This window comes from Manis javanica, chromosome 1, assembly GCF_040802235.1.
Source record: "Manis javanica isolate MJ-LG chromosome 1, MJ_LKY, whole genome shotgun sequence".
NCBI classification, from domain to species: domain Eukaryota; kingdom Metazoa; phylum Chordata; class Mammalia; order Pholidota; family Manidae; genus Manis; species Manis javanica.
In genome coordinates this window covers 53,068,613-53,086,456 of record NC_133156.1, presented here as the reverse complement: position 1 = coordinate 53,086,456, position 17,844 = coordinate 53,068,613, and the positions used below count along the sequence as shown (strand labels likewise).

Sequence of the window (17,844 nt, the reverse complement as noted above, 5' to 3'; positions counted from 1 at the left end):
CGGCGAGGCGGAGGAGGGAGGCGGGGGCCCGCCGGCTTCGGGCCAATGGCGAAGCGTTCTGAAGTTCGACTAATCAGGAGCGCGGCCGACTTGGCACCCCTGTCACATGATGCCCGAGGGGCGGGTTGCCGGGAAAAACCGGGAAGAGGGGGCGGAGCGGGGCTCCGCGCCTGCTACTGCAACGTGGGCGTGGGCTATCTTTAATATTCAGCCACGCTCAAGTTATAGTGTTCGTTTACAAGTTTTTACATACATTGTTTTATCTGATTTCACAACTACGCGGTGAGGCCTGAAATGTCCGTATGTCCATTTCACAGTTTAAGTTAAACTCAAAGAGGCTTACGGGGACAGGGAATTAACTCTCCCTGAACCTGTTTGAACCTCTTAATTCATTGACTGACCTTGCCTTTAGTTGTTCGTTCCTTCATTCATCCAACTAGTATTTATTGCGCTCGTATGCCCTAGACACTAGGATCAGATTGCGTGCACCTTTAAGAGAGAGCTGTACACAACTGTGCAAACAATACTACTAGAAATTCCTCAAATAACACGACCCTTTATTATTGAACGTGTACTGTTTGGTGGGCTTATCTCATTTAGTTATCCCTACAGACATACGCAATAGTAATATACCACTTTTTCAGAAAGGGGGAATTAATCTCAGAGGGATAAATTACCTAATCAACAGGCAGCTAGTAAATGACCCAGATGGGGGCTGGTCCCCAAGTCTGTTATCACAACCTGAGCTTCCAGACTGCTTAGAATTCATCTTCTGAGCACAGAACAGAAAACTGACTTTAGTAACTATAAGGAAAGGAGGATAGGGGAACAGAAATGCTTGGCCACATTATTTCAGAATGCCGGTTTTCTGTTAGGAGTAATTGCCTTTGAAAACCTGGCTTCTCTTTGCACAGAATAGGGAAGTAGTATAAAGTCAATGTCAACACCATGGACTTTGGAATCAGAAAAGACCTTTATATATCAAGAACTTCAAGACGGCAGGGACTAGCCATGTTGTTTCTCCTCCGCATTTCACGCCTGGGCCACAATTGTTAGACACTGGATGAATAACAACCTGGTTTTGAATCCTTGCAGTACCATATGTGGACCAGCACAAATTATGTAACCTATTTTAAATAATGTAACAGGGGTCCTCTGAAAGTACCTCATGGGGTTGGTGTGCAAACTGAATTGAAAAAATTTATAAATCACTTACCATAGTGAGCACTTAATGAATGGTAGTGTTAATTGTTTCAAGGACATCATTTAGAAGATCTACTATAGACTAAATACCAAGTAATGATAACTGTAGACCTAAGAAGTTTAAAAGCCACTAAAATAATACTTTTGTACACAATATTAATAGGTAGGTATGTTTAAATACCTAAGAGGAAAGTAATTCTCACTTCTGTATCCTTCAAAATGCCTTAGGGTCTCAGTACCCAATGAAGGAGTAAATATTTTCCCCTACTAGAGAAGAAGTAGCAGGATTATAATTATTTACTTTTTAAGTCTCACATACTATATTCTAATTTTCCACATCAACTGAGTTTGAAATGGAAAGCCCAGTAGAAAAACTAGCTTGGGAAGTTTGAGGCAGTTTTTTCCCATTCATACGAGATTCATGCATTGTTTCCATGGAATACATCACAGAGTATTCTCACTCATAATACTACATTTGGAAAAACTCCAGATGTTTAGCTCTTCTACCCATTACACCTCCCTGTGGATATAGGCATTTTCACCACCTCTACTGGACAACAGTTCCTTGGGGGTCAAGATGCAGCCTGATTCTTCTCCGAGCAGAAGTCTTTACCCGCTGAAGGAGCATAGTGAGTTACATTGGATTCCTGCCTTTGCATCATCCACTGTCTTGGACAGGACAGAGTTTTGGCTAACAGAAACCTTCCCATCAAAGTTTCTCAATGACTATATCCTTCCCTGAAGTGAATGAAATTACTGACTGCTAATTGATTTGTGTTCCTCTAGGTTTTATCCTGCCAGATTGTGCCACAAAGTTGGCAGGAATGGAATAGCATTGGCTTGAGGTTCAGGAGGCTCTTCTTGTTGTGGCCACAAAGTAGCAACCAACTGACATTGCCAGCTCCAAAGTGCTTAACTTGCTCCTGCAGAATGATTTACATACTGGGATAACCTGAATCAGAAAAACATGTTTACACAAACATGAGACAATGGGGGAAACAAAGCAGCACTCAGGACTCCATTGAATTCTTAAAAATAAATTATTTATTTTTGATTAGGTAAAGGTAACATATACATAGAACAAAATTCAAAAGGTACAAGAAGATACTCAGTGAATATTGAATCTCCCTTCCACCCCTGTTCCATGACTACTCATTTCCCCTTCTCAGAAGCAACCAGTTTACCCAAACTCTGTATATCCTCCCAGAAATATTCTTTGTATATGCAGACATTTCATCCACTTTAAACCTCAACGGATTTGGAACACTGTGCTTGGACCTAAGATCCCAATTTGAGGTCTAGCAACTATGAGATCCAGGGTGAGGGGCTGGACTTCTCTGGGTTCCAATTTCTTCACCATGAGGAATCTGGACAAGACCTGGATGTTCTCTATGAAACTTCTAACTTTAACACTGAATTTTTCTGAATAAAATCGAAACAGTTGCCAAGGCCCTAACTTTCCTTGGAACCCAGTTTGCACTGTAATTCTTCATTACAGTACAGACTGAGCCCTCCCTAATGACTGAGCCCTACACACCTTCCAAATGCGCCTTATCCTTTTGTGTCTAAGTGTTTTCTTTCCAGACCCCTCTGGACCTGTGTGATATGTTAAGATTTGACAGCTTTAGAAGTGAGATTAACCTAAAGCTGCACAGTCTCCAGGAAAAGATGTGTCTTTCTGACACTTTTAAAAATCAGTTTGCTTCCTGAGAAGCCAAGAGCACTGCTGAGGGGGAATCTAAAGAGATACTAACTGGTGGTTGGCAATGGCACCCACCCCTCATCTCTCCTAAAAAACATTCTGTGGAGAAGATCAGTTCTTCCCATTGCTTTAACCTCTCAGTAAGATGCAGTGTTCTGATGAGACACCTCTGAGCTTCAGTTTCTTACTTCTCCCAGAAAGCACTGACTTCAGTCCCAAATGCCCTTCCCTACTCTGTCACTTACTTATTTACCCTGATATTTACTTAATAACCACAGTGGTCTAAATGCAGATTAATATCCAAATCCTATTCACTCTCCCTGGCTCAAGACTCCACATCTTTTATGAAGTTTATTTTTACCTTATTTCTGTCCTCATTAATCTCCTTTCCTCTACTACCCAACTGAGCACTACAGCACTTTCTGCTTTGTATTATTCATATCACGTGTGTTGACATTATTTCCTCAATTAAACCAAGTGGCATAAATGTTAATGTAGCCTTGAATTACGGAGAATACAGGACATGTCATTAGACAGCATAGTCAAGCCTGTGTTTACAAAGTGATGGATAAGGAAAGGGAAGGGAGAAAAATAAAGAAACTGACATAATGTGTCCACAAAGACACCATCCTTTGCCCTGAAGGGACTCAGAACCTGGTGAAGGAGACTGACATGGAAAGCTGACAATACAATAAGAGTTCATATGAGGGGAGACCCTGATGTTGTTGTTAAGAATATGATACATATGGGTTTTGGGGCCACTTTCTTTTGCTAACATATTTGGGCAAGTTACTAACCTGTCTGTTCCTTGATTTGTGTCATAACCGGCCTCACAGGTAGCTTTTGAGGATAAAATGCAGAACCTGATGCATAATCAGTGTTCAACAGTGTTGGTTCCCCCTACCCCCAGCCCTTCCAGGGAGGAATGTAACTGGAAGCTTCTTAGCAAAGGAGGAGCAGGAAAGGGAAAGTGGCATAGCAAGAGAATACAGCAAGTGACTCAGTTTTATGATTCTGTTATCTTCCAAGGCAGCATTCCTGTCAAAACAGTTTTCATTAAGACTGAAAACTTTCAGGACAACTAATAGTTCCTGTGGGTTTTTGTTTTTTTGTTTTGTTTTGTTTTGTTTTCTATCAGCGCTGAGCCGAACATACACTGTTAGTATCAGCAACTCTTAACTGATAGCAAACCAGGAAGCCTGGGAGTGTGAACAATCTAGCATTTGTTGTAGCAAAGAGTCCCAAAAGACAGGTACAATAAGACATTCTTGTTGGTGAGGTCAGAAGTAGGATGATAAACACAGAAAGTGGAGGAACAGATTGATAAGAAGCAGGAACCAAAACCTGTGGCCATGATAATAGTTTGCTGAACTACAAGTAACACTCCCAAACCCCCAACCCGGTGTAAAGCCATGAAGTTGCATTTCTAAATGCAGGAAGTAAACAGTCCATAGAGGTTGCTAAAATAAGTAAGTATAGTAATAATAAAAAGTTCGGAGAATTGAGGGTGAAGTGAGGGAGTCCTATGTATCTAAGTTCTCTTTATCCCCACAAATTCACAAGGTCATAAATTTCCTTTGTGCTACCGCAAACCAGGGACGGTGGCCACCAGTTTTGAATTTTCCCAAGTTCCAGCACCAGAGTGAAATGTGTAAAATAAATGGGTGCAATATTCTGTGCCTGCATTCACATGCAGTCACAGAGAGCCATAAAGCACTTAAACAAATCTGAGTGCCAACTATAGAGTCTATTTTGTGTTAGGAGGGGCAGAACCCAGAGGAAGCCTTGGTACTCAGCCCCTATAACTCAGTGCCCACTTAGGCTCCCACGGGGCTGCGTGCCCTCCACACAGCCCAGGGCACCTGCTCCCTGCCAGCCCGGGCAGCTCACCCATCACTGAGGCTAACCCCAGCAGGGTTCTAGCTGCGGAGTGCAGATGGTCTGGCTCCAACTCTTTCCTGGTGCTCCTACAACCAGACAGCTTGACAGGAGGGGGATTCTTGCCCACTTAGCCAATTACCTCTTCCCAGGTTCACAAAAGAGGAAGTCACCTTGGTAAAACTGGCAGTACCAGTGGGAACTGAAATGAATTAGGAAAAAGTAGGGGGCCATTATCCTCTCCTTCTAATAAAGGAACTAGTAACAAGTCTAGGGTCCTATAAACACAGTGGAAGAAGGGAGGACCAGCTCTCTCCTCTCTGGGTGGGGAACAGAGAGGAGGTGGGGTATTAGAAAGGAGGGAAATGGCACTACTGCTCTTCGCACTGCCCCAACCCAGTGGCATTCTGGTGAAGCCTCAGGCAGCGCAGGAGAAGTCCTTAGGGCCCGGCACACAAGCACTAGGTGCAGATCAGCTATTGTTATTGTTAATAACAATGGTTCTGAACTTTCCTGGGAGTCTGATGAAAGCCATAGACTTGCTCCCCAGAAAAACGCACCCAAGTATACACGCACCTAATTTTGCAGGTAATTTCAGATATTTGTGTAGTACCCCAATTAGGACCATTAAGGTCATAGGGACACACTCCTGCATATCCAAGGACAGCTGCATCATTTACAAGTCCAAGTGCAAAATGGAAATATTAGAGACTATTGTTGAAAAAGTATTAAAAAGTTAATAATTTAAATGAGATCAAAGGATTAAACCAACTGCAAGGTCCTTGTGAGTACAGAGCCCTTCTGAGCATGGGACCTGGGCCTGTGGGACTACACACGTCTCATGGCCATGAAGCTGGCTCACCAAAACATTAAAGCTCTCGGTCAGACAGCTCTGCCTTTGCTTTAAGCAAACTCAGTATCTAGAGAATGGAATTTATAAAATGTGCATTTGGAAGTTGGCCTCTAACAGGACTCTCAACAAATTAACACTTACTGAGCACCTACTTTGTGCAAGGTTGCAGGGATCAAATGCTTGAACAAGCCAGAGTTCCTGCCCATCAAAGCTTTCACCCTCAGAGAAAAGACCTGTAAATGATACAGTTGTGATGACAGAAATGAAGTGAAGGTTGCTGTGGAAACCCAAAAAAGTGACAACTTGGGAAGGAAGCTGGTGGCAGATTGCCTCCAGGGCCTGATGGGGTCAGAAAGGCTGAGTTGAGAAGCTGTTCCAGGCAAAGGGAGGTAAAAGAGAGGATGACTTTTTTTCCCAAACCTGTACTCTCTGTGCACATGCAAAGTAATACTTGAAAATTCCATTCTGACCCCACTTCACAGAGCAGGAAGTGCTGCACCATCACGTGGACATGCAGCTGCTGTGTGGGCTGCTCTTTTACTGCAGATAGGGCAGCGGCAGGAGCGAATCACAGGCGAAGCAGCAAAGGCTTTGAGACCCCAAGAGGGTAATGTGATGAAACTTAACCTGGAAAAATGCCTGCACCCTGAGATTAGACTCTTCTGGGTTTAATAAAATCCCATTTTCTCTACTTAGCAGCTTGTGGGCTTGTGCCTCAATTTTTTCATATGTAAAATGTGGATAACAGTATTTACCTAATAGGGATGTAGTAAGAATGAATGAGTAAACATGTGTGAAGCATTTAGAACAAAGTCTTGCCTATGCAACTGCTACTTAAGTGTTAGCTGCTATTAGTAGCAATAGAACTGATAACATATAAATAAAAAAACAGCAACAGCAATAATGAGCAGGCTGTGAAAGGTCCCTGGAGTCTCAGAAATGGGAAAGGCTTGGGTGTGGGTGGGTGAGGGAGAGAGGGTTGAAGGCCCTGAATGATACCCACAGAAGGGGCAGCCAAACCTCTGGAATGACGAGTTTAGTGTGCTGGAAGGACAGACCCCTGTAAGAAGTTGGCGAAGTCACAGACTTTGCTGACTGCAGTTCTCCAGCTATAAATCAGTAATACTTGTCCCACTTATTTCATAGGACAATGTGTGTACAAATACTTAGTAAGCTGAGGGTGAGGGTGGTGCTGTCCAAGCCACTGCAGCAACCATCTCAGATTCCTCTTCTCTGCCCACCCCTTAAGAGTGGGTGCTTTTCAGGTCTTTTCTCACTCCACACACTCTCTTCCTGGCCCCCATCCACACCTCCAACCTGTTCCTCCTCCTCACCTTCCAGATCCATATAACAATTGCCCGTTGGGTTATCTCCATGTGGAGACCTCAGGTGCCCTACACTCACTCACTGTCCATAACTGAAACCACTGGCCCCATCTCAGTGAATGGCTCCACTGCCCACCCTGCAGGGAACCTAGGCATCATCCTTGACTCCTTGCCCCTTGCCCTCACCGACCCAAAGCATCCAATCAATCATCTATAAGTGCTGCCCCAATGCAGCTACTTCTCTGACTTCATTTTGTTCCTGTTATCACAATTAGGACACTTCACTCTCCTGGACTCCTGCAACAACTTCATCACTGGTCAGCCTACTATACCTCAACCACTCCTCTTTGCCTAGCACCTGGAAGCTGTTTAATTCTCCCTGCTGAACTCAAAGCTCCAGGAAGTCAGAGTTGGGTCTCTTCAGCTTACCATTGTCTTGAGCAGCTAACATAAGGACGAAGAATAGGAGGTGAAAATACCTGTTGAATGTTGTTGGAAAGTTTATGTGGCTTGCAAAATCACACTTCTTAATTCACGCTTCCTCAAATACAGCACTTACTTTTACAAAACCATCTGCTCTGCTTGTTCCACTTCGGGGTGACAACCCATAGTAGTACCACGCTTTGGACAGTGTTAAGAAACTATGGGAACTATGTCAAAATCCTGACAGCAATCTGAATAGAATCCTGACTGGATTCATGTGGGTAGCAGTATTAGTCACTGAGCATCCCTCAGCCTCTAGAATACTCCTGTTTTTCAGTTGGCCTGTGCCTGGAAGCCGTGGGAGTTGGAGAAAAAAGGGGCAACACACTTCACATTTTAACTGAAATGGTGGTGCAGCCTGAATGAAAGACTTGCTAGCAGTTGGGAGTGGAAGAACAGTGGGGCTTTTTCTAAGCCATGTGGGACCCCAGAACATTAATACCCCAGGCTTCCACTTTTCTATGCAGGCAGAATCAGAATCAATGCGCCCTTTTCATTTCGCCAGCCATCACTGTGAGCACCTATACAAAAGGAGGCCAGTTTTAAAAGCTGAATGTTCTGCGCTCTGTCCTGCACAACGGAAACAGTTAATCAGAATTGCTGTGTGAACTCGCTGATTTTCACTGATTCAGAATAGCTTCAGTGTTTTAATAAATCTATCTGACTTCATTTCCCCTGACCCTGAATTACTCTAAAAAAATTCTTTTAAGAGTGTGTGTGTTTGTGTCTGTGTTACATAATGTTTGAAGGAAGTACGAACACTATTCCGACAATGGTCCCTCCCAAAAACACCATTCTTTTTTCCTAGTTATAAAAGTATATATACTCTTTGTGGAAAAGTTGGAAAATACACAAAGTTGTAAAAGAAACAATCATCAACATTTTGATCCACTTCTTACCAAGCTTTTTTCTATGTACATTAAGTTTAAAATCCTGTTTTTTTCCCTCTTAACATGCTATTCTATTTTGTTAGTAAAGTAACTTTTATTGTTTCTTCTTTTGACTGAAGTACTACATTTCCATTGGAGAAAATGCTAAAAATAAGAAAATAAAAGCCATTCACAATTAACATCTGGAGGCAATGTTAATAATTTTGTTGTCTTTTCAATCTCTTTTATAGGCATATATTCCAGGAGAAAAAATTTATAAAATGCATCACAATACACCTTCATTTGGATGTAGCATGACTTACTGAAACATCTTATGTTGGGCATTAGGGTGCTATTATTAAGTATCTTTAACAATGGCATTTTACATTGTTTTTTTCCTCTAAAATTATGGATTTTCTACAATTAATTTCATCCACTGAACTCTTGAAAGTTGAAATAAAGGAGTAGGGAAAAAATAAGCAATTTTTGCTTAAGAGTTCTTCTCCATTTTAAACATTTGTTCTCCAAATGGAAGAGAGTTCTTGCAGAGAAGGATAGGGTGATGGAGCCATTCTAAAATGCATAGCTATGTATTTAAAAATATAATTTAACTATAGTTAATAAAGGAGCAACTGACTCTTCAAATATGGATGAAATCCAGGGCCAAACTGTCTATGAGTCTGAGCAACAACTTAAAATAATTCTAAATTTTCCTCACTATGGTAAAACACTTAAAAACTGGCTAGAAGAAATAACAAAAAGATGAAGCAACATCAAAAGATGTGGTAAAATACTGTTAGGTCAATGATAGGGGTACAAACATCATTACGCGTTTAAAGAAAATAACAAAAGCAATGTTAAAAGAAACCAATGGCCCTCAGACTACATCTTCAAAAGAATGCCAGAAGTACTCCTGGTTCTGCTAGAAGAGCTGGGAGAACCTGGATGGGCAGCAAGGATGTGGTCCAGACACTTAGTCTATGATTGTTTCTAAGAGGTCCATCCCCTGCTCAGAGATTAGGCCTGGAGCCTGGCACAGGCCTTTTATGTTTCTGTAACTCAAGTACAAACGATTATCAAAAGGGAAACCACATAAGAAAAAAGAAATTAGGTGACTGCTCCTTTAGGGCCTATCTTTATGGAAAAGTACTGTCAGTCCTAGGGATGTTGTCATTTCTTTGGAAAATAGCCTGTGTCATAGTATAATTTACAAATCAGCCTCATCACTACCATGTCATTTGATAACAACCTCATAGAGTAGAAAGGGCAGGTATTGTCCCCATTTTAGATGAAAAAACTTGAGGCTCAGGAACTAAATGACTTGCCCAAAGTTACACAGCTAGTCAGTGATGAAATAAGACTGTAAACCTAGGGCTCCTCCTAATCTAAGGATCATCCCAGAAGGCCAAACCATGTTTACCTGGAAAGGCTTTTAAGAACAGGGACATTTCAAATATCCTTTTAAAGGGCTGGACCGATTTCCTTCCTGTCTGGGCCCAGGCAAGCACCAGAGCAAGGGAACTGTCGAAGGAAAATAGGATTCACAAGCATCCACCTCTGCCGCTGGATCACGTGGCAACAGAACAGTTCAGTTATTAGGGATGAGGTCAAGAGAAAACACTGAGGTCAAGAGAAATCTGAGTTTACATATTAATTGCATCTAATATTTTTAAGAATTTCATAAATGAGGAAACAGCCTCAAGGGTTAAGTGGCTTCCTGGGCAAAGGGAACTTACCAAATTATCCTCAGAAAATTGCGTTGCTTTCATCATTCTCTCATTTCCAACAATAATACAGCTGGTGGTACCAGTCACAGTACCTGGCCTTTAGGAGCTTGCAATCAATCTTTCTGGGAGGTCTTTGTCTCCCAGAAAGGAAATGAGCTCCTTTCTTCTTCACAGGCTTTATGCTGAGACCATTAGGGCCTCATCAGGGGTAAGTCCTAGTAGGGTTTGAAGAGAACCTCTAAGTTCAGGCCTGAGCTGCTGCACTGGGCCTGAGCTGCTGCTCACCAAATTCGAATCTAATGAGTTACTGAGTAGCATGTGCCTTTCTGGGGGATGAAGACCTCCCTGGCAAAGGGAGCAGATCTGCCTTGTATCACAGCCCTTCAGTGCTCATGTTCCTTCTTTCCCACTGTTATCAGTGCAGTCAACACACGAATCTTGTGTCTGCAGGAATCAGATCCCACAAATGGTACACAAGCTGGAGTGCAAAAAGCAGTGTAATCAGGCTTACTTCTCAATGTCTAACTTTAAGCAACTGAGAAGTGGGTAAGTACAAAGTGACAGAATAAGTCAGAGCTCTGATACTTGATTAGTCAGGATCATGTCCTCCACCTTCAACTATGCCATCAAACTGGAAATGTGCCAAACCACAATCATGAATGAGAAGAACCCACAAAGGTGCCCTCTGTCACCGCCGCAAGCATGTGCTGTGCCAATGTGCTCCCTATCAGTGTGTGCCACGCACTTGACACAGGCAAAAGGGGAGTCCCACCATCCTGGAGACGTCATGAGGCTCATCTTCAAAACCATGGTGGTCTGCTATGGTCATCTCCCAAGGTGTTTGCCTGACTCCCAGTGATAATTGCTGCAGGGCCTGACTTGAAGAATCTGGGTAGACCGCTGCGCCAGAGCACACTTGCCCCCACTTTCAAGGCTCAAAAACTGTGGCATCCTTTTAGGTACCCACAGTAACCACCAGCACTGCTTTCTCAGATGACAAACACTGATTAGGGACCAAATAAGTTGCTTTGACAGGAGACAGCTCGGTCATCCACAAGGGCAAAATGCTTTCTTCCCACATGAGACCCAGCGTTGGCTCCTGGCCAATATAACTCTGAGAGGCAGGGTGGCAAGTGAGAAGGGCTCTAGAGTGGAATTTTGAAAACATGGACCCTATTCCTTTGTCTGCCTCTGAACAGCTACACTAAACTGGGCAAGTAATTCTTACTGTCTGGGCTCAGATTCTTTAGCTATAAAATGATGCAGTTAGCAATATATCACTATAGTCCCCTCAAAGTAAGACCTTAAGACCTTATGGATTCCATGAAATTAGTTAAAGTGGCCCCTTTGCTGGAAATGTGAAGGAGGGAGTTGTGTAACTCTCAGGAAAATTTCAAGTTCAAAATGAAAGTAAAAAATGGAAAGAAAGAAAGAAATGAAAGCAGAAGAGTCACTTTAACTTGAAACTCTCTTTGGTCATAAGAATAGCAAAGCAATGAGTTCAGATAGTTTGGGAGGAACAGAAAAGTACAAACTGCAAAACAGGAAATCCATTCTTGGCCTGGCTCATGGTCAAAAAGCCATGAGCTGCTAAAAGTTTAGATCCATCTCAATTTTTAATTTCTTAAAATTAATAAGGCTCCCATATTAGTGAATTATTCGGATGCCTGTTACCCAAAACACAAAGTTACTGACCCCGTCCCATGCTTTTTAATTACTCTTAGTTTTTCAGTCCTATTTCCGTGGGCATAAAGATACAAGGACCTCGTCCCTGTGGCTGGTACTGATGCTCCAGCTGTCACCATCATAGCCACTTTTTTATGGACAATGGTCAAATACAGCCTTGTATCACAGTATAGTGACCTTACCTCTCCAAATAGCAGATATGACCTTGCAGGGACCCAATTTCCACACCTGTGATTCCTCCAGTGCCTTGGCTACAGCAAGCACTCAGATGTTTACTGAATGGTTAGAAAAGTACTTACTGGACTCTTCAGGTATCCCAAACTACATGGCCAGATTTATATATCCAAAGTAAGTTTGAATTACAAAATCATTTTTTAAAGGCATATCTAGAGCTAGAAAAGCTTACAAAAATGAGCTAACCAACACTGAAACCAGATTTCCACAGAAAGCAGAAAAATAATTTATTCCAAAAGATGGCAGAAAAAGAAAGGCATCCTAGAAATACACTTGGGTGTAATTCTGTTGGGACAGATCTTTCCTCCGAACATGCTTTCCTACTGACTGCCCCACTGTAGTCCTATTGTCTTGTAACAGTAAACATTTCACTGATTCCCATGTCGTGAGCAGGCAGGTACCATCTTCAAATCCACAGGTTCCAGGGAGAGAGTAATGTATTTCTCAAAAGAATAGCACCTTCTATCTCAGAAGAGTGCAAAACATTTTATGAAGTCAGCAGAGTTCAGGTTAAGTAGGCACATAATTCATCAAAGTGTAAAAAAGTTGACAGGAAAAAATACTACACTGTAGAATAAGATATTTAAAAGTGTTGTGAATGTTTAAGGCAGCTGACGGCCAACAGAGGTGAGTCAAGGAATGTGGGCTGGGTTGGGAGGTGAGTTCGCATCTAGAGGAATTCTCTTCATGACCTGCAAAACAAAGCCGTTCTAGTAACTGATACTTACACCATCCTCAGGAGGGCCAAAGACTAATAATGTCAAGAAAGTCAATCAGGGCCAATTATTTAAAATATATAGCTGCTCAATAAAAGGGGGTTCACTTATCATGCAAGTATGGGGAGCTTTTGCAGGACTATGACGAGAGGTCCAATTACCAAGGACACTGCTAAACTGAGGATCACAAGAAAGGTTTGTGTCACAGAAAGCAGGAAGAGTAAAGCTGACTAAAACTGACTGTGCTGGAATCTAATGAGTTCACTTTGGTCTCAAGAATCAGTATTTGCCCCTCCTCCCTTACAGCAAAGAAGCTAGGTTCCCATGGGTGCAGCAAGCTTTTTCTCTGCCAGACTCCTGCAGAGCAGGCTCCTTGGTACTCAAGCTTCTCCTAGTTTGCTCCCCATTCTTGCCATCACAAGTGTAGGTGACAGAGAGTTTATCCTAGAAGCTTAACCTTTGCAGAGCTAGCATATTTAAAATAGGTATCTTCACAGATCAAACTGCTAACAGTGGCCGCATAAACTCCTTTAATATAAAGCTTATTTTATAACATCTACATAAAGCCACAAATGCTACTTCTGAAATTAAAAAAAGAATGAAGAGAAAATAAAAATTAAATTAGTAGAGTCTTTCTAAGTCAATTTCCACACAAGGCTTGAGTTGGTAGATAAGAAAACAATCTGGTTATGACACAATTTCCCAGAATGTTGAGGGTTAAGTGCTGGTGGGGTGAGACATGGTTTGTGGCAGGCAGGTCTGACAAACAGGCAGAAGGTCAAGAGCGTGTGAGGAGATCTGCGTGCCCTTGAGGTTTTCCAAGTCAGAGGGTACAATCAGGAGAACTTGCAGCACAGTGTGATAAAATGACAGGTTTCCCAAGGCCTGGGGTCCACGTGCCCAGAAGTGGACACAAGACTACTACTAAGTCTTACTGGTACAAGATGGGGCAGGCTGACAGCCTTTGATGGTGGAAAGCCACCAGTCTGCTGAGGCCCCACTAAGGCATAACGCTATAAACAAAATACAATAAACTCAAGATGTAATCGGAGGACCATTTTAACAGTGTTCTAGGAAAATACCACATTGGGCCAGGGAGGGGCAATTACCAGAGCTACTGGTTTTTCATGGCTTCACAGCTTCATAAAATCTTTAATCTAATGATCACTTTCTGTTCTCCTCTGCAGGCCAGCAGAACAGCCCCTCTGCACAGACATGAGTTCCAAGCAGATTATCAATTCTCCTTAAGAATACCAAAGTAGTGAATACAGATGTTTTATGTTAATTTTCTATGAAGAACATATTGATTAGGCTTCTCACTGTTTAGGCCTTTCTGGACAAATAAACAATCACAGAAGGGAAAAATAGGTCTTTACTTTTGAAAAACCACGTAGAAGCAGGGGACCATTTTCACTCAAGATCAATGATACCAGTTTAAGATAAATGTTAGTGATCCTCGTGTTAAATGGCATAGACTTATGGTTTGATTTTGGAGTGAACTAAAGCACATATTCTAATCATGTCTGATATGAAACAGCTGTTTGGGGCAAGTGGGTGGGAATTTATTAACCCAAGGGTTCATGGTCTCATTTTGCAACAAAAGGAATCACTAAAGCCACCTACAGATAAAACTGAGAATGAAGATAACACAAAAATATTAAGGCCAGAACAAGGAAATCTGTTCAGGAAAGGATGAGTGAATATATTCTTTTAATCAAAGGATAGGTTTCTTTTTTATCTTAACTTTTTCATTTTAGATACATTTACAAAATAATTCCTTCTTTATTATGTGTAAGGTATATACTTACTGCAGATTAATACAAGAAGTATTTAAGCAAACTAATGATATGTATATTTAACAAGTCAAGACAGGTACCAAATGAATGGCAAAAAGTAGAGAGCTAAATACACTTAGGGAAAGAAGAAATTGCTTTGAAACCAAGTGGCCAGGAAAGGAAATACAGAGATTTGCAAGCGAGACACTCAGAAAAACCATCAGTAAGAATTAAGGGAGAATGGGGTGAGCAGAGGCAACAAAGCAGATGCGACGTTCGCAGCACAGTGTTGCCTCATCTGCCTTCTAAACTGATGAGTGTCGTTAGGGTAGTGAGGTGAGGAAAGGTAAGTAAAGCAAATTAGGTCAAGACAATGAAATCAGTATGGTTGGAACCAATAGGTCACAGAGTAAAGTAGTGAAAAGCAAGGCTGCAAACGTGGTTTGAGGTCTGCAAAGAGCTTGCTCACCAAATTCGAAAGCTGAACACAACCTGCAGACTAACCGTTCTTACCTTTTGTGGCTCATGGGACCTTTGCTGATCCTGACAAAAGCTCTGCTTACAACATATTACATTATTGCATAGCATTTCAAGGGGCAGGTACCCACTAAACTCAGGGGACTCAGGTTAAAAAACCCCTGCTGTAACCCACGTGGAGCAATTGAAGTTTCCAGGGCAAGGGATGATCTGTTTCAGGAAGTGCTAGAGCAGGAAGATAAACAGGGAGTTTTTTTTGCAGATATACTGACTGGAGAGACAGGGAAAGCTGATGAGGATCCACTACAGTAACTCAGAACTCCAGTGATCTGGGTCAGAAATTAGGGGGCCTGAAGGAGGAATGGAAAGGAAAGGCAGATAAGAGACATTAACAGGACCAACTGGATTTGAGGAAGAAAAGGAAGTGACTGAATAAGTTCTGGCCCTAAGTGATAGGGACAACTATGACATCAGGAACTGAAATGGAGATGTGACAGTTTGAAGTGGCAGCAGAATATCTACCCAGAGATCAGAGTAAAAGATACCCTTTTAAACCATAGAACACCTCACATTTAAGTTTTCACAGATATGGCTTCTTTTAACCTCTCAGCAGATCACAAATCCCTTCAGAGACAGTTTTCCTTGAAATCCCCACTCAGGACTGTGCACCTTATGAGCACACAAATATTTTTGGAATGCAAAGAAAAACAGCTCCCCCAGGACAAAGGCCTAATTACTAATACCCTCTATTCCTTTCCTGTCCAGACTTTGAAATAAAATGGAATTTCTGCCTTTTAGGACTGCGGTAAACAATATAAGCTCATCTAACCTATTACAATGATGTGGTAAACCAGCAAAGTTACAGGACACTGGGTCAGTCCAACAAGAGGTTATAACCATTATAAATATTTATGCACCCAATACAGGAGCACCGACATATGAGAAACAAATACTAACAGAATTAAAGGAGGAAATAGAATGCAATGCATTCGTTCAAGGAGACTTCAACACACCACTCACTCCAAAAGACAGATCCACCAGACAGAAAATAAGTAAGGACACAGAAACACTGAACAACACACTAGAACAGATGGACCTAACAGACATCTACAGAACTCTATACCCAAAAGCAGCAGATACACATTCTTCTCAAGTGCACATGGAACATTCTCCAGAATAGACCACATACTAGGCCACAAAAAGAGCCTCAGTAAATTCAAAAAGATTGAAATTCTACCAACCAACTTCTCAGACCACAAAGGTATAACACTAGAAATAAATTGTACAAAGAAAACAAAAAGGCTCACAAACAAATGGAGGCTTAACAACAAGCTCCTAAATAATCAATGGATCAATGACTAAATTAAAATAGAGATTAAGCAATATATGGAGACAAATGACAACAACAGCACAAAGCCCCAACTTCTATGGGACACAGCAAAGGCAGTTCTAAGAGTAAAGTATATAGCAATTAAGGCCTATTTAAAGAAGGAAGAACAATCCCAAATGAATAATCTAAAGTCACAATTATCGAAACTGGAAAAAGAAGAACAAATGAGGCCCAAAGTCAGCAGAAGGAGGAACATAATGAAGATCAGAGAAAAAATACAATTGAGAAGAATAAAACAACAGAAAAAATCAAAATAAACAAAATAGATAAGCACCTAACCAGACTTACTAAGAGAAAAAGAGAATCAACACACATCAACAGAATCAGAAATGGGAAAGGAAAAAACACAATGGACCCCACAGAAATACAAAGAACTCTTAGAGAATACTATGAGACTATGAGAATCTATATGGTAACAAGCTGGAAAACCTAGAAGAAATGGACAACTTCCTAGAAAAATACAACCTTCCAAGACTGACCAAGAAACAAACAGAATATCTAAACAGACCAATTACCAGCAACAAAATTGAATTGGTAATCAAAAAACTACCCAAGAACTAAACCCCCATACCAGATGGATTCACCGCTGAATTTTATCAGGCACATAGAGAAGACATAATACCCATTTTCCTTAAAGTGTTCCAAAAAATAGAAGAGGAGGGAACACTTCCAAACTCATTCTATGAAGCCAGCATCACTCTAATACCAAAACCAGGCAAAGACCCCACCAAAACAGAAAACTACAGACCAATATCCCTGATGAACATAGATGCAAAAATATTCAACAAAATATTAGCAAACCGAATTCAAAACTATATCAAGAGGATCATACACCATGACCAAGTGGGATTCATCCCAGGGATGCAAGGATGGTACAACATTCGAAAATCCATCAACATCATCCACCACCTCAACAAAAAGAAGGACAAAAACCACATGATCATCTCCATAGATGCTGAAAAAGCATTTGACAAAATTCAACATTCATTCATGATAAAAACTCTCAGCAAAATGGGTATAGAGGGCAAGTACCTCAACATAATAAAGGCCACATAGGACAAACCAACAGCCAACATCATACTAAACAGTGAGAAGCTGAAAGCTTTTCCTTTAAGATAGGGAACAAGACAGGGATGCCCACTCTCCCCACTGTTATTCAACATAGTACTGGAGGTCCTAGCCACAGCAATCAGGCAAAACAAAGAAATACAAGGCATCTAGATTGGTAAAGAAGAAGTCAAACTGTCACTATTTGCAGATGACATGATATTGTTATAAAAAAACCTAAAGACTCTACTCCAAAACTACTAGAACTAATATCTGATTCAGCAAAGTCGCAGAATACAAAATTAATACACAGAAATCTATTGCATTCCTATACACTAATGATGAACTAGCAGAAAGAGAAATCAGGAAAACAATTCCATTCACAATTGCATCAAAAAGAATAAAATACCTAGGAATAAACCTAACCAAGGAAGTGAAAGACCTATACCCTCAAAACTACAAGACACTCTTAAGAGAAA

At 41.4% G+C, this 17,844-nt stretch overlaps 1 protein-coding gene across 1 annotated transcript in view; it reads right to left on the bottom strand.

The window, feature by feature from the left end:
* Positions 1-12,162: 12,162 nt before the first annotated feature.
* The window catches only part of ATP6V0E1 (ATPase H+ transporting V0 subunit e1), a 41,143-nt gene continuing 35,461 nt past the window's right edge, over positions 12,163-17,844 (bottom strand). Inside the window, exon 4 of the mRNA XM_036995154.2 lies at positions 12,163-12,652. The gene's annotated coding sequence lies outside the window, so the exon portion shown is untranslated. The remainder of the gene's footprint in view (positions 12,653-17,844) is intronic.